This window comes from Armigeres subalbatus, chromosome 2 (assembly GCF_024139115.2).
Source record: "Armigeres subalbatus isolate Guangzhou_Male chromosome 2, GZ_Asu_2, whole genome shotgun sequence".
In the NCBI taxonomy this organism is placed as follows: domain Eukaryota; kingdom Metazoa; phylum Arthropoda; class Insecta; order Diptera; family Culicidae; genus Armigeres; species Armigeres subalbatus.
In genome coordinates, this window is record NC_085140.1 from 126460701 (window position 1) to 126485100 (window position 24400).

A 24400-nucleotide genomic window follows, 5' to 3' on the forward strand; every position below is an offset into this window, starting at 1 on the left:
CAAGGTGAGGATGATTCGGTTCTTCGCAGGAGGGAACTATAAACAGAGCCATCATAAAAGGCGCTAATGCTGTAGGATGGGCAAAGCTAATATAAAGGGGGGGGGGGTTACCTATTCACACAGTGATCCAAGAAAGACGAGGCTTGGTGGTCCCTTTGTGGACCCGGGAGGACAACGTGAACATAAATGGTGAAAAGACCTTTTGAATTCAGGGCTGCTCTTTCTTAAAGTTAGCTACACCTGAGGTTAACAATTTTACAATTTATTGGTGACGTCACATTAAGGGTACTTGCATGCTTGTAGGTGTTTTGGTGTTTGGAGTGGCGGACTTGAAGGGTTCTGGCCGGTGTGGAGCAGGTCGCAGGGCTGATTTCGTCCGGAAATACGATCCACGGACGAGACGAGTGCTGGCTCGGGTAAGCGGCGTTGGGCGAGAAGATGGCGGCCAACCTGCGGCGAATGATGATCCCGCGTGCCTAAAACAATGGCGGCACTGTTTCGGACCGAAAATCTCCGGCATCCAAAATAGCGGGATCAAGGCCGGATCAACGGGCACTTCCACCGCGGCACTGCACTGTCGAAAACTGTGAATAAACACAACAGAAAAAGGTCCCTTTGTCGTGGACCTGGACACAACGGATTAGCACCCTGCGACGTCACTTCCTAACCTCTAAATTCTGTTCTGTTCGTACGATATTTACCTTTTTCTATAATTGGTTTATATTTGTTTGTCACTGTCGTTATTTCTTCGTGGTGTGTTGAATGGGGGTTTAACTATAATTTTAAGGCATTACATTAATTTAGGCTACGTTTTACCCACTAACACTACTAACCGTTCTAAATGATTTTCAACTAACACAATTCCGTACTATTTACAATGTAACAATAATTATTTTAACGGATAACATCGAACAGATCCTATCATAAGAAATGAAACAACACAAAATTAAAAAGAACTTCACCAACAATTATTCAAACAATAAACCTTTTACAACTTAAACACGCGCGCACTACTATTTCGTTCTTGGATCACAGTTACGAAAGAGAACGATTCCACATTTTCCACTTCTTTTATAGCCCTTCATAGCATAATTATGTTTTATGATTTAAGTTTGCCCATCCTGTTGCATTGAGCACCCTCTATAGGCAAGCTCAAATGGAACAGGGCTGTGCGTATTTGGCCCGAACTCAAAATGGGAGGGATGGGTGACGGAAATTCACTTGTGGTGGAGCCAACAAGTCCATATTGGAACCGAACGGTTACAAATGATTCGATATCTGTCAAAAGTAATCTTGCTCTGCGAGCAGGGTTATTTGATAATTATTGAAATGTCACTTTTAAGTTTAATTTCAGTTTAATTATCCAATTGGGACAGACCCTAAGAAAGTACAGACCAAGATGAATACACAGCTACAGGTGTTTCAACCTGTCCAATTTATGGAAGAGAAGAAGGCGGGGGTGAACAATTCATGTTCGGTGCAAAACATAAACAAACCGGCTGGCTTTCCCATACTAAAATCCAAGATGGCTGAATCGTGAATTTGGCAGATTGGAACACCTAGTGGTGTATTCATCTTGGTACAGACCGGAATCATCGGTGAAGACCACTGCGATGAAAAGGGACTAGCGATTGAAAACTCGGTGGTGAGAACGTTCAGAGGTAATCATACCATCTACCAGAGCTGCGGCAACACACACGCGCTGGGAACAGCTTTCATAGTGATGGGCGATGTGCAAAGGCGCGTGATCGGGTGGTGGCAGGTCAACGAGAGAATGTGCAGATTGCGGATCAAAGGCCGGTTCTTCAACTTCAGCATAATCAACGTCCATAGCCCACACTCCGGAAGCACTGATGATGATAAGGACGCATTCTACGCGCAGCTGGAACGTGAGTACGACAGCTGCCCAAGCCACGACGTCAAAATCATCATAGGAGATTTGAACGCTCAGGTTGGCCAAGAGGAGGAGTTTAGACCGACTATTGGGAAGTTCAGCGCTCACCGGCTGACAAACGAAAACGGCCTGCGACTAATTTTTTTTGAATCTTTATTTTAGTGTTTTTTTTATTTTAATAATAAGTTCATCACTGCCTGCGACTAATTGATTTCGCTGCCTCCAAGAATATGGCCATTCGCAGCACCTACTTCCAACACATCCTTTCGTATCGGTACACCTGGAGATCACCACTGCAGACAGAATCACAAATCGACCACGTTCTGATTGATTGACGGCACTTCTCCGACATTATCGACGTCAGGACATATCATCAACAATGTTCGGTACCGACGGCCACCGCGGTACGACCTAGACTGAGGCAACCTGATGTCGCCACTTCATACGCGCAGCATCTAGAGGCAGCGTTGTCGGAAGAGGATGAGCTCGATGGGGCCCCTCTTGAGGACTAGGGTAATTCGCCAAATGTTGAACGGCTAATTTCTTCGCCTAATGTTGAACGCACGTGCATTTCTTATGGGAGTTCAACAATAGGCGACAAAATTAACCGTTCAACATTTGGCGGATACTGGAATACAGTTAAAGCAGCCATTAACGACGCAGCGGAGAACAACGTCGGGTATGTGGGACGAAGTCGAAGGAACGATTGGTTCGACGAAGAGTGCTGACAGATTCTGGAGGAGAAGGATGCAGCGCGGGCGGACGCGCTGCAGCAAGATTCCCGGCTGAACGTGGAATGTTTTAGACAGAAGCGGAGATAGCAGACCAGCCTTTTTCAGGAGAAGATACGCCGCCTGGAAGAAGCGGAGTGCGATTAGATGGAACAGCTGTGCCGTTCTCAAGAAACACGCAAGTTCTATCAGAAGCTCAACGCATCCCGCAAAGGCTTCATGCCGCGAGCCGAAATGTGCAGGGATAAGGATGGGAGCATCTTGACGGACGAACGTGTGGTGATCGAAAGGTGGAAGCAGCATTACGATGAACATTTAAATGGCGCTGAGAGTACAGGCAGCAGAGGAAATGACTACGTCAGTTCAGCGGATGATGGAAACCAACCAGCCCCCACCTTGAGGGAAGTTAAGGATGCGATCCAACAGCTGAAGACCAATAAAGCAGCTGGTAAGGATGGTATCGGAGCTGAGATCATCAAGATGGGCCCGGAAAAGCTGGCCACTTGCCTGCAGAAACTGATAGTCAGAATCTGGGAAACTGAACAGCTACCGGAGGAGTGGAAGGAAGGGGTTATATGCCCCATCTATAAGAAAGGTGACAAGCTGGAGTGTGCGATCTTTCGAGCGATCACCATTCTTAATGCCGCCTACAAAGTGATATCCCAGATCATCTTCTGTCGTCTGTCACCATTAGTAAATAAGTTCGTGGGAAGTTATAAAGCCGGCTTCGTTGAGGCCGCTCGACAACGGACTAGATCTTTACTGTACGGCAAATCCTTCAAAAATGCCGTGAATACCAGGTCCCAACGCACCATCTGTTTGTTGATATCAAGGCGGCATACGACAGTATAGACCGCGTGGAGCTATGAAAAATTATGGACGAGAACAGCTTCCCTGGGAAGCTTATCAGACTGATCAAAGCAACGGTGGATGGTGTGCAAAACTGTGTAAAGATTTCGGGCGAACACTCCAGTTCGTTCGAATCGCGCCGGGGACTAAGACAAGGTGATGGACTTTCGTGCCTGTTATTCAACATTGCGCTAGAACGTGTCATGCGGAGAGCCAGATGTAACAGCCGGGGCCGAACATTTGCAAAGGTGGCAGAACTGTACACCCACCTGAAACGTGAAGCAACAAAAATTGGACTGGTGGTGAATGCACCGAAGACAAAGTACATGCTTGTGGGCGGAACCGTGCGCGACAGGGCACGCCTGGGAAGCAGTGTTACAATAGACTTCGACCTACCTTCGACCTACGACCTACGAAGATTTTCTAACAATTCTGTATAAGAAGCTACCAAAACCTGTATAAGAACTGGGCATATGCGAAATTGTTAGATTCTTATATAAAAAATGTAAGAAAAGCTGTTAGATTCTTATACAATATTTGTATAAGAATCTAGGAATTTCGCATATGCCCAGTTCTTATACAGGTGTTGGTAGTTCTTATGCAGAATTGTTGGAAAATCTAACAACCGCTGGTTGGGTGTAGCTAAAGCCAGAAGGTTCCCAAGCAACCAAAAGTACGGATAATGTGGGATGTTTTGGCTTAATCAGTTCGAATTTTAAGTAATTTTTAGTATGGTGGAAGCGCAGAAGTGAACTTTAAAGTTCGGTTATGGAGCTTGGAACTCAATGTGAACCAATAGTGAACCAATTGGTTCGGTTAGGAACAAATTTAAGTAAAATCCGAACTTTTGGTTGCAAGAATGCCGGACAGCAACCCTCCAAGATGGTGTTCGCTTCCGATCCGGTAGGTACGAGACGAACCATACTAATGGTATTGTTTAATCATGACTTTAAACTACTGGCAAAAGCTATTACTTTTATTTGAATTCAATGGATTTCCAACAAAATAGTAGTTTCTGAATTCATCATTGATGTGGAAAGTTAATATTTGGGCAATTAAATAATTGTGTGACATCGAAAACGATTAAAAAGTTTTGATTAAAGCCAAAATCTGCAATTTTCACTTGCCCTTGAGATTTAACATATACTAGTGGACCCGGCAGACGTTGTCCTGCATAGTAGGCGAAAACGCGCGTTGTGAACTTCCCATGCGAAATTTTCATACGATTCTTAATTTTAGTTTTTCACGATTTACTCCATCTTACCCGCGATTTTCGCATAAGGAAATATCATATAAACCCGTCGGAAACTATAACGAATGTTTCTTCTGAAGAAATGAAAAAAATCCATCCAGCCGTTTCCGAGTTATGCGGATACGAACACAGACCATTTCATTTTTATATATAAGAAGATGGGGCAAGTGGGACATACTTGAACAACATTTTCGATAGTCATTTTACCTGTTTTTAGATTGTTGCGTAGTAAAAAATAACTTCGACACTCTTCCCAACAAACATTCTCCAATGAACGTATTTTAAAGCAATTGCTATTTTCATATGATCATTTGAAAACTTTCCTAAATCGGGTCTCGAACTGCTGTCATTTGATCATCTGCCGGTAACGTTGTCATCCGCGCCATCCTTGATTTGTTAGATATGGCTCACTCAATGCATAACATAAATAAACTTATTGCTGAATATAAATCATAATTGGACTCTTATTCAATAAGTCTATCTGTCAAACTACAGTTTGTTAATAACTGTACAAGATTTTTATTTCGACCATTGTTCAGCCAGTCATAACCATCGCACACTAGGAAAAATACGTAAAAATAATGTCGATAAACGATAAAATAAAATCCAAAAATGTCAAATGCTAAGATTATTCCAATTTCATCAACATTCATGCGATAATATTGGGAATCCACACATCAAAGATTCAATAATTTTCCGACGTTATTCAACGGTGTTATGTCCGGCTTTTAGTAAATTTAGTTGCGCATGAATGCATGATTTTTTTCATTGCTCCAGCAGTTTTGTTTGTTCCGACAGCTTAATAAATCACGAATATAAAAAGCATGTCTTGAAAATAATTCATTATTTTCCTATAAATAAAATTTTCCAAATCTAGAATCCAGATTTTCTTTCAAACTGAAAAGCATAATGTTTTTTTCCACTGTGCGATAGATCAGATAAATGTGAAATCCAATGGTTAAGAAGGACAACGGTTAAGAAGGATGTCTAATGCTTGCTTATTAACTTACTATTCAAACTCAATTCGACCACCCTTTCAGAGCATCACATCATAGTCGAACAGAGAACTTTAAAAATCATTAGTTCAGCATATTGTTAAACTTCCCCAATATGCTGAAATGTGATAAAACGAAAACGTTAGTTCGACTTCAAATAAAGGTAGTAAACAAATAAATAGGCCATGTCGAATATTAGTTAGATTAGATGCTGAAATGAAATCTGTCTAGCGAATTATTTAGCATTCATTTTATTCAGCTACGAAAATCACAAATAAACAATAATTCAACCTAGATGCTTATTAGTAGCTTGTCGTTGTTTGTTGGGTTATATCATATGGATCTGAATCAAATGCAGTTGATATCTTTAGTTTCGTTGTTTAGAAGTGGTGTACAGTTGATTTACCAAATGTGTATTTTACTTTCTGAAAATTATCTCCCTCATGGAAAAGAGCAATGATTATAACTATGCGGAATTTTCCGTTACAGTGCAAATATTCTATTTTACAATAGATCAACAGGTTTTGTCTTGTGTTTTGTTATTTTTAAACTTCGCATCAGATTTAAAGATTTTCAGATAAATAAAGTGCTTAAGACATAAATTGGCCATTTCGTTCTATTACAAGTTTACAACACTGTGCATCGCCTGAATAAAAACGTTCCTTTTAAAGTTCTAATTTATGTAATAATTTGTGTTCTAAGTAGAGAAACATTCATTTGAAAGGTGAATAAAGATTTGCTTATCCTTTCGATCTAACACATTTGGTAAGAAAGTAAGCTAATAGCAAATGGAAAGCCAGTCAACGGCCAATTAAACAGTAAACCGGCTGTTGTCTTGTTTTTATGTCCGCTAACATTGTAATCCCTTTCTTTTTGCAAAAACAAAAGTCTGACAAGCAATAAACCTCCATCCATGATCTGAAATACGACGACTCAGAAATTACATGAACATTATATCTACATTCTTCGAATTAGTTTCGTTCGCCAGTATAAAGCAGGTCCCACTTGCCCCGTTTGAAGAGGTAAGTGGGTCCCACAGGTAAATTTATTTCTGTCATTACCAATATTTATTGTAACAAAATAAATGGCTTACAACACGTCTACACTTCAACAACGGAAGCATATTATGATGTATCCGTGGTTAATGTCCTGAAATACCCTGTTTTCTAAGTATGCGTTAACAATTTTGTTAAACTAGCGTTTTTTTAGGTCCCACTTGCCCCGGGGTACCTTAAATAAAATGAGGTCATGTGACACCTAAAATTTTATAACTTCATAAAACAATGATGGGGGTTCCTGGGCCACTTGGGTTCAATTTGGTCACATCAGCCACAGTCAAGAGAGGATCGGGGTGGGGGGGCCTAGCATTTTCTAAATTGAGTCAAAGCACGTCATGTAACACTTCAAACTTCATGATTTCACAATGCAATGATGAGAAAGATACTTTAGGGGTTCCTTGGCTAGGGGCCATCCAGAAACCACGTGGTCATATTTTTTAAGATTTTCAACCCCACCCTCCATGTGGTTTATCGTGGTCATTTGGCAGAACCCAATGATTCAAACATTTCAACTTCATTTGCATGCTCTTAGAATCGAAATCTTCACAAGGTTTCGGATATCTGAGTTTTCAGGGTCAGTCAAATTTGAGCTCCCATATTTTTTCTGTAAAGCCAATATCTAAATGAACAATTTTACTGAAGAAAATGGTGGCCTAGCTCTCTTTTGTGATTTTATAGACAATCTAAAACGATGGGCATATATGACCCATCCGTCCTGAAAGGGTTGAGATTTGTTTTGGAATTCAATTTCAATCGTTATTATAACACTTTTTTTTAAACCTAGTTTGTTTTAGGAATTGGAGTGTTTTTTTCTGGAGCACTGCCCCTTTTTTTCATATCGCGGGAATCTCCTTAGTTCTAAGACTTTTTTTTTATGAATTTCATGTTGATTTTTTAAATGCAAGCTTCTCTATGTCATAACCTTTTTCATACGCACTACTAGAATTTTGTGCATTTAGAACATTTAGGTGCATTATTAAATTTTTCGATCAATTATCCTAATTATTCAATATCATAAAAACTAGGCTTCTCAAGCCTAAATTATTGCCTACATTTATTGCTTGGATTAATTTTAAATTCTAAGATCTTCCTAATTTTCAAGAATAATTATTCTGGAGTTGCAAGGGAAACCCTTCGGAATATTGACAAGAAATTCTTCGGAGACTCCACGGAAAAATCTTTAGAATTTCAACGACATTTTGTGGAAGAGTTCCGACAAATGTTCGGTAGAAATTTTGAAGAACTAGAAGAATCCGTGGAAGGATCCGAAATGCATATTTACGATGAAAATTCCAATAAACATCAAATTTCGAAGAATTTCCAGTATAAATTAGAAAAAAATTCCAGCTTACTTTTTTTACAGAATCTCTGAAGATTTTTTTTTTCAAAATCCTGGGCAACTTTAATGAATCTTCAAAGGAAATTCTTCTAAATTTCCAATGGAAACTTTTCTCGTTTTCCAAAGCAAATTCTTAGAAATTTTCAGCAGTTTTTTTTTTAAAGAAAAAAATATTTCCGATGGAAATTCCTAAGATTTTGCAGTAGAAAATCTAAAAAAACAACACCAATAATAAATTTCCCGAGGAAATTCCGATGTTTTTACAAGTGGAAATAACGAAAAAATTGTACTTTTGTAGTACTTGTAAAGGTTGTACTTTTGAAGCATTTCCAGAAGGAATTCCTTAAAAAATGAAATCAAAATTTTAAAGATTTTCCGATTTTTAAATCATTTCCTGTGCATCTTTGCATGGTAAAGCAATGTTTAGCTGAACCTACCAAGAAATCAAAATGACTTCCCGAAGAAGAATGAATTCCCGATGAAATTTTGGAAGAATTTATGGTGCAAATTCAAAAAACATAAACCTTTAGAATTCTAAAGATTTATTCTTTGAAAATCCAAAGATTTTTTTGAAGATAATCCATAGACTCTTCCGTGGAAATTCTAAATAATGCCTCGAATAAAAAAATACTTGGAAAATTGAAAAAAAGTAATAGAATTCACAAAGAGCGTAAAAAAGTATTCTAAAAAATTTTCTTTTCAAAATTCCAAATTAAAAAAAAATCCAAAAACAAAAAATCAACGGAAATATCAAAGTGTTTCATGTGGTATTGGCAGTTTAATATCTCTTGGAAATTTAGAAGATTTTTTCTTGAAAAATTTAGAAGTTTTCTTCTTCTTCTATGGCTCCATATTCCAACTGGAAGTTGGTCTGTTTTACAACTTAGTATATTCTATTAGTATTTCCTCAGTTATACGGAATAGCAACCATTGATATGTACAGTCAGTCTAAGCTAAGCTAAGCTAAGCTATTAGTATATCCTCAGTTTTAAATTGAAAGCATTTATATGCCAGCCATTGCACGATTATATATCTTGTGTAACAAGTACGATGGATACACTATACCTAGGGTGTCGAGAATGTTTCCCACCCGAAAACATCCTAGACAGGAACGAGAATCGAACTCGTCATCACCGTATTGGTAATCCTACGCTTTTGCTTGCAAGGCTAACTGGAGACTGAACATCTTGAATGCACTCCTTAAAATATCCGCAAAACTTCTTTTAGAAATGAAGAAGCATTTCTGATAAAGATACGGAAGAACTTGTCGAAGAAATTTATTAGAATGTAAAAAAAATATGAAAAAATGAACATTTTTTTCCACCGAAAATTATATGTATTTCCCATGGGACTGTTTTAAATTTTCAGACAGAATTCACATGGATGTTTTTTCGGAGTTTTGAGGTCACTCCTGACGGAATCCAATTTTCAAAGAACTCGCGTTTTCAAGGGCACACCATTCGATACGGAAGCAACACACAACTGTCATTTTTATTCTTTCACGCATGCTGCGACGCTGAGTTGAAAAGACGCTACGTGGGCATCGGCCCTAAGATGCGCTTTGCGTTTAATGATTAAATCATTAAATTATAATGATTTGTATTTTTACACCACTATTGTTATTCACCAAAAGTTTTTCGTGTAAAAAAACCACGTGGTTCGAGAGCAATACCCCCTTCCCCCCATGTGGCTTATCGTGGTCATTTTCCAAAAATATATATATACCAATATGATATACCAATCATATCGGCCACATTCAGAAGGATCCTCTTTTGTTGTTGCCATTATATTGTCGTTAAAGTAGTTTCACAACATTTTCGAATGTAAAAACAACCATGAATATTGTTGTTTTGTATTATTCGACAGTGACAGCTGGAAAGCATGATTGAAACAAATATATTTGAGAGTTGAATCAACTATCGCGTATGGTATTTTGTGGTTGTATCAACAATAAATATTGTTATTCATAAATCAATGCAAAAATATTGTTCATTTGAAGCAGAATCCGATTGATTCTACCGTATTTTTTTCCGTGTATGATCTATTGGAAGTTGATCGCCTTGCCAAAAGTGGCTGCCGGTTGGACCTTTCGTAGCGTTTCCGCACACGTGGGGTGGAATGACAAACTCGAGCCGATCCTCAGCTGACGCTCCGTATTCCATGGCCAAGACAGATTCATTGATCAGCTCACCAGGCGCCGGTCCAATAATATGCACACCCAGCACGTGGTCTGTCTGCTTTTCGCAAGTTCTTTGACGCAACTCCTTCGTTCTTCAGTTCTTCCTCGATCTTGTCAACCCATGCGACTTTCGGCTGCGTATAAACGACACTTGGTACGCAGTTGTAATCAAACTGCACATGTCCTCCTAGAATATCTTCCACGCATACAATACCCTCATCCTCTACTTTGTGTGCCAGCATAGGGCCATGAATACAGTCACCGATTGCATAGATGCTTGGAACAATCGTCTGGAATACATTGTTCATCGGAGCACGGCGTCGATCATCCTTGACGATGCCAAATTTCTCCAGACCAAGTCTCTTAGTGTACGGGCGACGACCAACAGAGACCAAAAGAACGTCGAATTCCGAGCCAGAATTTGAAACCCTGCTTCATAAGAATCTTCTGGAAGGTCATGGAAACTTCATGATCGATGCCTGCACCACCGATCGAGCTCAAGAGCTCAATTGCAATCACTTCCCAATTCCAGATCCCAAAACCAATAACACCGGCTTCGATCGACCCCATGCGTTTTGGCAGCGCCTTCAGCTTGAGAGCCCCGTTAGATGAAATAATTTATTCTTCGTCGATCTCAATGCCCGGGAATGGGGTAACTTCCGATCCGGTCGCTATCATGATGTTCTTCGTGTTTAAAACCTCCTCGCTGCCGTCGGCCTTTTTTGCCATAACCGTATTCGTGACGGCCTGTGTTTTCTGGCCCATAAGCAGATCCAGATCAAGGCGGACATTTTCCACTACGATACCACGCGCGGCCAAATCACCCGAGAGGCCCATGTGGTAGTAATGGGGGTTGTTTATCAAGGCCTTCGATGGAATGCAGCTCACATTCAGGCAGGTTCCACCGTGAGTGTCGTTCATCTCAATGCAGACAGTCTTCATCCAGGGAACGGATCCGATTATCACCAGATCAGCATCGATGTGTCGCCGAGTAGAACCGACTATACAACGCTCCCAGAATGGCCCCATGATTGCGCAAACCAGCAGCGGCATTGCCCTTGGCAGCCAGATTCACTGAGTCTCTCGCTGGCACTCAGACGATGATCAGCCGCCCCTAACATGGAGAACAGACGCTGTTGTGAGCCTTTGCCGTGCCTGTATTGAAATGGTCCTTTCGGAGGTCCCACGGAGTGTTGCCGGATTAAACCCGAGTGGCCCAGGAACCCTGAAAATGTTATTCCCATAAACGTTTTGTGAAATCATGAAATTAGAGGTGTCGCACGACCAATTTTGACTCGATTTAGGAAATAGCCATTCCGGAGGTGCCCCAGATTATAGCCGATGTGACCGGATTCAGCTCGAATGAAAATATCATTTTTATCATTGTTTTGTGGATTCGAAGCTTGAGATGTTACGATCTCTTTTGACTTAAATTTGTATATGGCCACTATTTCCGGGGACAACTGACCCGAACGGATTATGGAATAATTCCAGAATCGTACTGAGAATTTACCCAAATCCAGTATGAATAAAAAATTGGGATCCATCCGGATCAAGAAATGTGTTTTTTACAGCAATTTTAATTTATGATAGCCCTTAAAAACAGACGTCAGGGACGGAAAAATCTATGGAGAAGGCGCATGAACCATGAGTTGCATTACCTGTTGGGGAACCATCCATGATTGGTTCTTGCGACTTCTTACGACTTCACGACTACAAAGAAGTGAGGTGCAGAGCGGCACGATGGATTGATTAGGAAGAAGATGATTTGCCGCTCCTCCGTAGACTGCGTGGTTGGCGACGTGCAGCTATTACCCAGTGGAGGACAGACAACTTTTTTGTACCATAGAGGCCATTGCGACTTAAGTCTGAATAAATACAATAGATAATATTGGATTCCACTCTGAGATCAGTATTAAAAATTGTTCTAAAGGAATCACTATATTATAAAACAAACTTTGGTTGTACAATGCCATAGAGTATTTGATTTTTTTAAAAGTAAAGCTTTGAAAGACATTAACATTAGTTTCTTTGTAGAAACTTTAAGTTTTTACTTTATGCGCTTTTATTCAATTCAAAATTTAATCGGCTGGAATACATCTTATACCCGAAATATTCACATATTTTCGCGACGGCGAACAACAACAACACCACCACCAACCTCAAGTGGATGCGCAAAAATCACATGATTGGGGGCAACAATGAATCGTACCATCCATCCTTTGGCTCTCACAACCGACCGGCACAGACAGCATCCACCAGACGGCTTTCTGGAATGTGTGTAACGATGGGAAAAAATCTAGATTGGGACGACGTCATAGATTTTCCAAACTGAAGTGTGGCTCAATTAACATTTGCATTTTCGCGGACTGATATGGCAGGAATTCAACGGAATTTTAATCGTTGTTGGAACTTGAAGCAACCAGAACAGGAATGCAAATTGAATAATTTCATTAAAATAGGAACAAATAGATGCCATCGAAGGGAATTCTTCGGCGTAGAAATGTTGAAAAGTTCTGTTACTATTATTTCCTTAGGATTTTAGAGGCCGATGTAGGTACATCATAAGCCGGGTTGCTACATCTCTGCAGCCAGAAATTTGCTCCTTCTTCAATGGCTCTACATTTCAACTTGAGCTTAACTAGGGTAACGGTACAAATAGTGGAGGTATTAGTAAATCAACAAAAGCAAATATTTTTTTCAAATTGATAATTATGGGAAATTTAAAGTTTTAATACCTTAGCCAATAGATAAACTAATAAATTTGGTAACAAAAATGAAATTGGTGTCATTTAACATCAACAACTACCAAATATTGCTTGCACCACTAATGGGTACACTGTTCCTTTAGTGGCGGTAAAAAATAATGTTGGTTCCCATAGTGGTGCTATCCATTGATTTCTTATGAGACTCACCATTATTGGTACAGTTGCACAACTATAGGTACAAGGAAGTTAAATTTATTAAGTAAAATCATTGTTTTCAATAGTTTTTCGGGCGAAATCTTAGGATAAGTTGTATTTGACAGGATATTTAAAGCACGACGCATCAACTGAAACCATCGTGAAGTAATAATTATGAAAAATCTCATTAAAACACTACTACCTCCATTAATGGTGCTACCTTTACTAAGGGTACGGTTACCCTACTTATCAATTTTGGGTCAATTTATTCACCTCTGCTTAACTCTTAAGCGCTGCTTACCCATGGTTTAGTGACTAAGCGGGAGGGGAAGAAATGGAAGAAATCGGCCCATGTTGTCCTATTAGCATTTCCACAGCCATTACCTAATTGAAAACTTCTCTGTGCACGCCAATTGCATGAATATTAGAGTGCATACTGGGGAAAGCCGATTTCAAAGGAGGAAAAAATAATAACGTACTTTACAAACAACTTACAAAAGATATCAAGGGCTTATCAAAAAGAGAATTGTCCAAGTAATTCAATGATAGTATAGATAGTGGAATATATAGGCTCATCTATAGATTCTACTATATATACTTACCTTTAAGGACACTCCTCACGGAATCTGGAAAATTTTAAAGGACATTTTCAAAAGCCATCATTTAATACGGAAGCAAAGCATAAAGTTGTGCTTATCTCTTCACTGTAGATTCACAAAAGGGCACTAACATATTTTGCTGGTGAAATTTTGAAAATTCGGGGATTTTGGGGTCAAATAAGCATTCAAGTGTGAATGTGAATTTTTCATGTATTCTGTGCAGCAGGGGCTATGACCATCCCTCCCCAGGCCATCTGCGATTTTTAGGGCTTGCCTAGGATGTGGTGGGGTTTGACAGTGGGCCCTGTTAAACCTCTATAAAAAGCTGCATGTATCCGCAAGTAGGCTTCGCCAAAGCGACCGTGTGCCGCTCAAAGCGCACAAGCCCAATTCCTGGTGTTAGGTGGGACGCTAAACAGCCCTGACACGACGGCCCTCTGACGAGACATGAGGTTTGCGCAGGCCCAATAAGCCGCCTTTAAAAACAACTATTACGAACGACATAGAAGATAATACGACTTGATACAATCCGCAACGACCTAGGCGACGAATAAAGGATCACGATTGAATGCTTAGAATATGGAACTACAAGTCACTAGGCTTCGCAGGTTGCGACAGGATAATCTACGATGAATTACATCCCCGCCCGATTACACCCGATTCTTTTTTTACACGGGGGATGCGTTCCGTGTAAAAAAAGTTTTCAGTTCAAAATTCGAAAATCCGTGTAAAAAAAGTTTTATTATTTCTCGACGAATCATGCAAAATGGAGCAACCAGAGTCTATTATATAGAGTTGCGCAAAGAGGATCTTCTTACACTTATTCTGAACGATCTTCTTGTTATTCTGTTTGCAACTTTCATTTTTGTTCAACCCTTAAAGTGTCTTCACGGGAGTGTTCACTGCTAAAGCTTTTTATTCGATAACCAAGTCACCCACAGAGTGCAAACACGTGAGTTTCTTGTTGCTACTTTATTGGGGGGTTTATTGAAGTTTTTTGAAGCTGTTTCTAGAACAAATCTAATACATTTCAATTCATGCGTTTTAATTCGCCATAATAATCATTAGGCGATAACAATACTTCCGCCTTACCAACAAGCATTTGTTTACTTTGCTCGATAGGTAGACGGTTTGACAGTTCAATAGGTAGATTTGGCTTCACTCTTTGCGTAACTCTATATATAATAGACTCTGGGAGCAACTTTTCAAAAATTTTGTATGGGATTTTTTTTACACGGCCGTGTAAAAAAAATCCGTGTAAAACAGAATCTGGTGTATAGCATCATCAACGTGCACTGCCCACACGAAGAGAGACCCGACGACGAGAAAAAAGCACTCTATGCACAGCTGGAGCAGACATACGATGAATGCCCACTACGGGACGTCAAAATCGACATCGGTGAAATGAAAGCTCAGCCAACGACGGCCAACGATGCATCAACTTTGCAGCCTCCCGCGGAATGGTAGTCCGAAGCACTTTCTTCCCCCGCAAGAATATCCACAAGGCCACATTGAAATCAACTAATCAAGAAACGGAAAACCAAATTGACTACATTCTAATCGACGGTAAATTCTTCTCCGACATCACGAACGTACACTTACCGCAGTGCGAATATTGAATCCGTCCACTACATTGTTGCAGTATATCTGCGCTCAAAACTCTCGACGGTGTACAACACGCGTCGGAGTCGTCCGCCGCGGCTATACATTGGGCGGCTACAAGACTGTAGACTAGCTCAAGACTACGCGCAGAAGCTAGAAGTGGCACTTCCAACGGAAGAGTGTCTCTTGAAGATGGCCGTAGAGATATTCGATCCGCCATTGTTGAGAAGAATGCGGCATGGGCGAGACTGCTGCAACACCGCACGAGGGCGAACGAGACACGATACAAACGGGCGCGGAACAAACAAAACTCGATTTTTGGAGGAAAAGGCGCCGGTAGGAAGATCGAGACCGTGAAGAGACGGAGCAAACAAGTTTTCACTTAAGGGCCACGTGCCACAGCCCGATATGTGTAAGAACATAAACGGAAACCTCTTACAAACGAGCGTGAGGTGATCCAAAGGTCGCGGCAGCACTACGAAGAGCACCTAAATGGCGATGTAGTAGACGAAGATGGCGGTTGTACCGGCCAAAATGGCGGCTAGCATTCCGCGGCTTGTTCCCCGATTCCTTGCAAACAAAATGGCTTATGCGCCACCTCCGAAGAGGACCACCTGTCGTTTTCTACGATGCCCGGCTAGATACTGACCGAAAGTCAGCTACTAAATTCTCGGAGATGAACGGGAACAAGCAAGCATTCTAATTCCGACCCGAATGACCTGGAAACGCAGACAATCGACACCTATCTAGCATAGCTCGCAAATTCCACCAGATAACCGAATTCCATCAACACGACCTAAGTTCGTTATCATCACTGGCAGAAATTCCCCAACCTCTTCACCCTCATTCCACTTTGGAAGCCGGATAAACCAGACATTACACGGACAAACTAAAACTACTCGAACGTGAAACACACTTAAGCTTTCTTAACTATCACTAATACATGTTTTTACAGAAACAAAGACATAATCAACGACGTTTATTTAACGGATTACTTAACCTAGGTATTTACAACGGTCATTCCGACCGGCCGCCTTAATTTCCCCTGTTCACATCTGGCTACCTAACGTGTGCGGTTTTTTGCCTACTCTAGCTAATATTGTGTGTCTGTGCTAAGGTGCTTGCATGCAAGGCTCTCTACTCACGGTCTTTCGGGGCTTACGCTTTCAAGCTCTTATTTGCGCTTTCTACGACGATGACGGCGATGGCTGCCACCAGCGATGACTCGTTGAGCTACAACCGAGTTTCACGTTCACGCACGAGATTTTGGTGGTTTTCTCGTGCCGTGAACTTACTGGCTGGGCGAACGATGAACGGAATAGTCGCCTGGAGTGCGTTGAGGGCGTTCGCGACTCCTTCCGGCCTCAAACCGCCGGGAAACTTTGCTTCCAGAGCGTAGACTGGATGCGCGACGGAGGGTGGTGCGGCGGCTAGCTTTTCGTCTGCGCTTTGTGCGGTATTTTTGGGTTGGCTCTGAATGAAAAAGCCGTAGCTTGCGCTAGGCTAGACGACACAATTAGCACATATGATGACACACAATTAAAGTAATTTACCTTTGAACTCTGACACAACAGTTCAACACGCACAACTTTTACCGCACAAACTTCGATATCTAGCTAGGGTCTTTACGGGGAAACATTTAGAAATAATTACTACTAACTTAAGAACACTTCACGTTTTAATAAACTTACAACAATTACACCACGGAAACTACACAACTTCGCGATCCTTCTTCTACCACGGTCTGGGACAAAGTGGACGAGACTATTTCTGAAATCCCTCAGATTAAACTGTCACGGTATGGTTTTAAGAAACGGGAACCCAATGGTCTCCGCTTACTATATTCGAGAGATATCAATTGTAGCTATCTCCTTTTGCTTTCGAATCGAAATTAGTTTACTCATCTCATTCCGTTATCGTGTCGAAGAATTCAATAGTTGCCTTTCAGTGTTCTCTATCCAGAACGAGAGCACGAATAGTGATTTTCGAATCGCTTCGCGCATCAACCTTGCGTAGCGGGATACCTATTTGCGCTTCGAAAGTTGTATGCAATTTCCAAGTATTGTGCGTTGTGTGGTAATTTATTTTGTTTAATTGTGCTTCGCGTTTCTATGTTCATGTAATTTACTACTTTTAAGATTTTTTATATAATATTTACATTTATTTAGAATGCTTAAGCAAAACAATAATAACAAGAAAACAAATAACTGTTAAATAAATAAATAACGAAAACGGCTACTGTTACATCACTCTACACTAAGGTTACGAAAATTTAGTTGAATTCATTCAACTAAATTTTCGTAAGGGTATTTCTTACGATTATTATCTACACTGCCAAATTATTTGACATTATTTGCTTAGAGATAGACATATTCGGGGTCATATGATTTCATCATCAACAAATAGTTGACTCCTTCCCTGTTTTCAGCTTACGAATCCATTACAGATCGTATCTGCCACTGACCATCAGCGTCGAACGACTCCGGTCTCCAGCGAATCATCATAATCTCTAGCTATATTGACAAACAATTTCGCTCTTTGACTATTTCTGTTCGGAATGTGAATTGCTATGTACAAGACTTGAAATACAAAAACAATAAATACAAAAACGATGACCAGTTCGATACAGCAGATGTGTTAGGTGCGCTTAATCCTTGCCATTCTGAAACCCACAAACCAACTTATTCCAAGAGTACTTTTGGCAGATTCAATTGAATCTGGAAAAATACGATTCATAAAATGTCAAAATCCCGAAATACAGGCTCATTTAGATTTGATAACGACCCCAATCATTACGTTGAGCATGGAAATCTCCTCTAAATTTACCGCAAAATCTATTTTGTAGAGATCTGGCTCACCCCGAAGATATACTTCAGGCAAACAGTCCATTTCTCTAACAAAACGTAGCCTAAACCTAAACTTGAATGAATTTCTACACCAGAAACTTGCTCTGGTCACCCGAAATTCAAAAAGTCAAAATAGAACTAAAACCCCTCAACTGTTATACAGACTTCACACCCAAGTACTAAATTCACCTAACACGTACGCAGCCATCGAACTGTCAAACGACCGGATCTAGATTCTGATTAGAACTGTCAAACCCTCATTTAGTGTTGAATCTATGTGCCTTGCAGTTCGCAAATTGTGCTTCCTCACGAACCAAAAAATGGACATTCTTATCATGCCGTTGATGAACGAGATAATGTCGTTGAGCCGGATTCTCGAAAGGAATTATTTACGGGGGGAGTATTTGATTTTTGTATTTATTCCTGAATTGAGTGCTTTGTGGTTTTGTTCCCTGTAGGTGCTGCAGCGTTGGATTGCCATTCACTATCACTATCCTATGATGGCGAAGCCGCATGCAAACGATGAGGCAAGACAAATCGGATTCTTATTGGATTGGAATATCGTGGGAAAATAGATGATCTGTCGGACAATGAACCTATCTTTTGAGAGCAACTTAGAGACTGAGCATGGACTAATTATATACAGCTGCGTCGTTGACGTCACCAGACGATAGGCGATAGGTCAACCTGCAACTTATCCTGACATGACAACTGTTTACAACGCTATTTACCTGACTTTAAATGAACAAAGGACTTGATTCACTACTATTTACAACTACTATCGACGAGACTACGAAGAAGTAACATCATCGACAGAAACACGTAAATCTAGAGATAAATAGAGACACTAATCCTACTCCTAGACGTTAACCTAAGTATAGGAGCTAGTAAACTAATCTATTTACATTAGAGGAAATTCAGGCTAGGTAGGTCAATAATTCTTCCTATTCCTTCGTCGATAGACTTGCTAGAGACGTTTCCTCGTCAGGATTTTGTGATTCTCTTGTTGCTCAATGGAGGTTCATAGCTGTGTTGGAGATATTGTTACAGATTCATGAAGTGCAACAGACCGAAGCTCATTCATAAGGTTTATCACCAGTAGTGAATCATGTTGTTGTGGGACTGCTCGACTCGGAAATCCGAGGAGCACCTTATGAATGGCTGGCTATGGTTTTGTGCAACATTGTTGCTTTGTCCACTCATTACTGAGTATTCATAGCTTTGCACTGGTAACTCGACTCAATGTTGAGCAGGTGAACGCTAAATGCAACGAAGTTGATTTTGTGCAACCCTTAGGGTGCATAGTTTCCACAATTAGAGGATACATAGCTCACGAACTTATGTGTTATTTTCACCATCATTGAGCCGTCTAACTTGTGCCATTGATTGTATTTTTAGACGTCATTGGACGTTTCATGTAGCCTTGAATTAAGGTTGCATAGCCTGAAGAAAAAACTTTAATTAGAGGAGGGCTGAGTCAACTTTTTAATAAATTTACAGTTGAAAACACCTATCCTTTTCCCTTTTTCATCCTCTAGTTCATAACAATGATCTCCAATCACACGCTTCACAATGGCAGGGACATATTTCGGTGCAAGCTTGGCACAGTACCCTCTACCTTTGTCTGACAGCTCTGTGTTCCGTTTCAAAACTTTTTCACCTGTCGCATATTTAGGGCAGTTTGCGTTGGACCTCAAATTATAATACTTTGAGTGTTTCTCAAAAGCTTTTTTAATATTTTCGCGTATTTCTGCATATAGCTTTTCCCTGTCATCAGTTTTTAAACTTCCGCTGCTTTCTGAAGTGTCTCTTATATGCCTGTATTCCCTACCGTCGGATACCATATTCCGCCCGAAAACTACGAAGTACGGAGTATATTTAGTAGCTTCGTGAACCGAGTTTCTGATGGCCTTAGCAATGACCTGAATGTTGTTCGACCAATCTTTGTGATCTTGTTTTATGGTTGCTCTAATGGCAGTTGTTAAAACGCGATTGACTCGCTCGGAATCATTGATTTGTGGATGGTAGCTCGGAGTTTTCCAATGCGTCACATGATACCTTGCTAGGAGTTCTTGAAAAGGCTTGGACACAAATTGTGACCCATTGTCGGTTAAAACGACCTCAGGAACGCCAAACAGTAAGAAAACCATGTTCTCCACGAATGGTATTAAAGAGTCCGCTGTGGCTTGCCTAAAAGGTTGTATTAAAATGAACTTACTACAGACGTCGGTAATTACCAACAGACACGTATTTCTTGCCTTACCGGACGCTGGTAAGGGTCCAACATAGTCCATGGTTATAAATTGCCAAGGAAATTCTGCAATTTTACGTTGGACTGTCAACGGTGCCGTCGTATTAACGTTAGTTGCTTTGCTGGTTTGACACGCTACACATTCTTGACAATATTTTTTAATTTGTGAGCTCATTAATGGCCAGAAATACCGCTGTCTCACAGATGCTAGTGTCTTCACGAAACCCATATGTGCTTCACCATGTACTTCCCGTATGATAGGCTCTCGTTCATCTTTCCGTGGATATCGCTTCCAGCAGAATCGTGTATCTTCTAGTCTGTCTTCACTTTTCACGAACTTGTAGACTTGTTCATCAATGACTTTGAACTCGCTGTAGTCTTGAGGAGTTTTACGTATTTGTTCCATCAAGTCCTGATAATCTGGGTCGAGTGACATTAGCGACAACGAGTCCATTGATCGAGAAAGGCAATCCGCTACAATGTTCTGCTTACCTTTCCGATACTCCAATTCAATGTCGTAGGACTGAATTTTAAGTGCCCACCGAAGAAGTTTGGAGTTGCCTGAATCGACTCCGATCGTGAACAGCCAAAGCAAACTCCTTGCATCTGTCACGACCTTAAATCTGCTTCCCTCCACGAAATGTCGAAAATGTTCGATCGCTAGCAGAACACCCAAACATTCCTTCTCAACACTCGCGTATTTCTTTTGCGTGCTGCTCAATTTCTTGCTAAAATAAGCAATGACTCGTGGCTCTCCATCTAAGTGCTGTATAAGTGCAGCACCTACCGCATTATCGGACGCATCCGACTCGATTACGAATGGCAATTGAAAGTCCGGGTTGGCCAAAATAGGTGCCGATACTAAAACAGCTTTCAGTTCCTGAAATGATTCTTCTGCCGCCTCCGTCCACAGAAATTTCTTCTGTCCTTTCCTCAAAAGATCGGAGATTGGCGCGACAATTCTACTGTACTGCTGGATAAACCGCTGATAAAATCCAGCTAATCCCAGCAGCCGACGAATATCTTTTACGCATTTTACGCCGAGCGTAGTTCAAAATAGGTTCGATGCGTGTATTATCTATTGCAATACCTTCGTTGGTTAATAAATATCCTAAATAGTTCACCTGCTTTCTGCAGAATCGGGATTTGTCTAATGAGATGGTTAGGCTAGCTTGTTTTAAACGATTTGCCACGATCCTTAGAAGCCGGAAGTGTTCGGATAACGTCTTCGTGGCCACCACAATGTCGTCTAAGTATACGAACACGTGTGGCTCCAAATCAAAACCAATCACCTTGTCCATGAGGCGGCACATGGTGAATGGCGCATTGGTGAGGCCAAAAGGGCACACTTTGAATCTAAATAACCCTTTCGAAGTTCTAAAGGCCGTGAAATCCCGACACTCCTCCTTGAGCGGGATTTGAAAATAAGCATCCTTCAAATCTATCACCGAAAAGTATCTTGCGCTGCGGAGACGATGGAATATCCCTTTCATATCTCTCATCGGGTATGAATCTTTTTTAGTAATCGCATTGATGCGTCTTGAATCTAAACATACTCTGCTCATCCCATTCGATTTGCGAACCGCGACCAGAGGGTTCGCCCACTCGCTCGTGCACCCTTCAATTGCATCTAACTTTTGTAACGCTCGATCTCTTTATCCATTTCCGCTTGAATGGATGGAGAGCAGCGATACAACGCTTGTCTTCTAGGCTTCGTCTCATCCCGCAGTACAATTTCGTGTTGTATTAACGTCGTGCGTCCCAACTTATCCTCAGTAGTACATGGAAATTCTTTTACTACTTCTGTTAATCTTCGTCGTTCATCTGTCGTCAATTCGTGTTCTATCTCGATTGACTCTGGCGTGGCTCGGGATGGTTCTGGAAGTTCTAACCCCGGAATATCCAAAGACTGGTCTGGGTCAGGCTTCTCTAGCACCGGAAGTGCTTCTATTGTATGTAGAAAGAAATGAAAACATTGTGCGCTCGACTGCTCAGTTGACATTGGTTGCATCTCCGGAACTACTACCAGAGATATTACCTTGGTAATTCCTTTGAATCTCACCGGTACGTTTACGTAGCCCGTACAAGAATATTGCGTTTTGTCTGCCGTGCAGATCTTAATCGGTGACGGTAAGAGTTTAAGTCCTTGATTGTCAATTAATTCAGTGGAGTTCGCCACACTGATACCGGCACCCGAGTCAAGGAGTGCATCAGTCTCTACATCGAATATGCTAACTTTAACTAGCGGACACTGGCTAGTTCTGATCTTTACTTCTAGGAGATTTTCGAAAGGGTCTGAAAACGGTTTGGATGAGGTGGGAACTGAGGATTGCTGAGGAATGCTAACGTTCCCGAATATGCACTCCGAACTCAGTTTCCCGAATTTCGTGGCGTTTCTCCATTACGCGGTGTATCCCGTCTAGGATGGCTATCACAGGTAGTCGAAATTTTCCCTGGATTGCCACATACGTAACAGAAGACAGTCTTGACTTCTCTGCATTCTCTCCAGAAGTGACCGTTTTTCCGACAATTCCAACAAAGTAGCGTTCTCGTCGTTTCCTCTACTCTAGGCCCCGGCCTGTCCAGGTTTCTAGGAACACCTTGACCTCTTTGGTATCTCCTCGACAGTACGTTGACTTCTTCGTCCTCGGACGGTTCGCCTTCCGAATTTAAATCGATATTGTGCACTCCATGTCTTGGTCCCACCGGGTGCAGACCTGGATCACTGGCATCAATACGATAATTTAACTGTATCAGCTCCTCCAGATTGTCCACTTGGAAACACGCTAACTTCGATCTATAATGTTGGCGCATGTTCTCCCAAATTATTTCGAACTTTCGTTGTGGTGTTAGCGGTTTCGTCAACAGCTTGTTCAGTCGCTCGATGTCAGTTACGAAGGCTATAAACGTCTCACCTTTGAGCTGCTTTCGTTCGTAGATTTGTTGCCTATTCCCCTGGTCCTGGTTTGGGTTCCCAAACCTATATCTTATCCTGGTCTCGAGCTGATTCCAGTCCCAATTAGCTTCATAATAGGTAAAGAACCAGTTGGATGCCTCGTCGCGTAACAACAAATGAATGTGACTGATCAAACTATCTCTAGGAATACCGGTCATGCTTGCTAAAACTTTAACTTTATAAATGAAATCCTCTAAAGTGGGTGATCTCGGTGACCCTGAAAAGAAGATGTTCCACTTTTCGATCTTCCTGTCGTACTGCATGCGATAATCCCTATTGATTGTCCTGTGCGAATTAATGTTTTGCGAACGATAGTACCCACTGCTCTCGCTTCCGTCATCGTTGTCCCACTCAGGTTGTTGCATCTGTCTAGAAATATGTCCTGTCCGACCAACATTCCTATTTCCAACCGACCCCTGTAACCCGAATTGAGAATGTTCAGTTGGTTGAATCAGCGGATAGTCCCTTCCAGCAAAATTCAGGTTTCTTGGCAGTTCTGTCGGTGGCACATTTTGACACCCTTGACGAAATTGAAAGTTATTATGTGCGGCATTCTCATGAGCAAATTGCTCATCGCCAACCGCCGGCCTCATTGCACATGTGTTACGTGAGTTTCCCATTAATGTGTTTATATTATGAGGCGTGCTGTCTAGCTGCTCTGGAACAGCAACCATCTGAGAAGGTAACGTTACCTGTGAAACTACCGTTTTAGGAATAGTACCCGTTCTGGTCGCGTGTGCAGTTAATTGAGCTTGTAGTTGATTCTGCCCCTCCTGCAGTTGTTTCGTTAATACTTGTTGTAGCATAGACTTTATTTCATTCATCTGAGCTTCTAGATGCTGAACTTTAATTTCCAAATTAGTTTGAGAACCAACAGTATCTTTCTTCATTTCTTTTGGTGTTTCTATGCCTTTCAGATATTCTTGCCCTGAACCTGCCTTATTAG

At 41.1% G+C, this 24400-nt stretch overlaps 2 long non-coding RNA genes and 1 pseudogene across 2 annotated transcripts; all 3 read right to left on the reverse strand.

The window, feature by feature from the left end:
- Positions 1 to 237: 237 nt before the first annotated feature.
- On the reverse strand, positions 238 to 1022 carry LOC134215085 (uncharacterized). Its single transcript, XR_009980022.1, has 3 exons — positions 834 to 1022; positions 702 to 774; positions 238 to 626 (listed from the first exon to the last, which is right to left on the reverse strand). It is a non-coding gene; the product is annotated as an uncharacterized LOC134215085 (long non-coding RNA).
- Positions 1023 to 10159: 9137 nt separating this feature from the next.
- Positions 10160 to 11977, reverse strand: LOC134209234 (dihydrolipoyl dehydrogenase, mitochondrial-like; annotated as a pseudogene).
- Positions 11978 to 16572: 4595 nt separating this feature from the next.
- Positions 16573 to 17329, reverse strand: LOC134215087 (uncharacterized). The gene is made up of 3 exons (XR_009980024.1): positions 17093 to 17329; positions 16955 to 17024; positions 16573 to 16904 (listed from the first exon to the last, which is right to left on the reverse strand). It is a non-coding gene; the product is annotated as an uncharacterized LOC134215087 (long non-coding RNA).
- Between the last annotated feature and the right edge of the window lie 7071 nt (positions 17330 to 24400).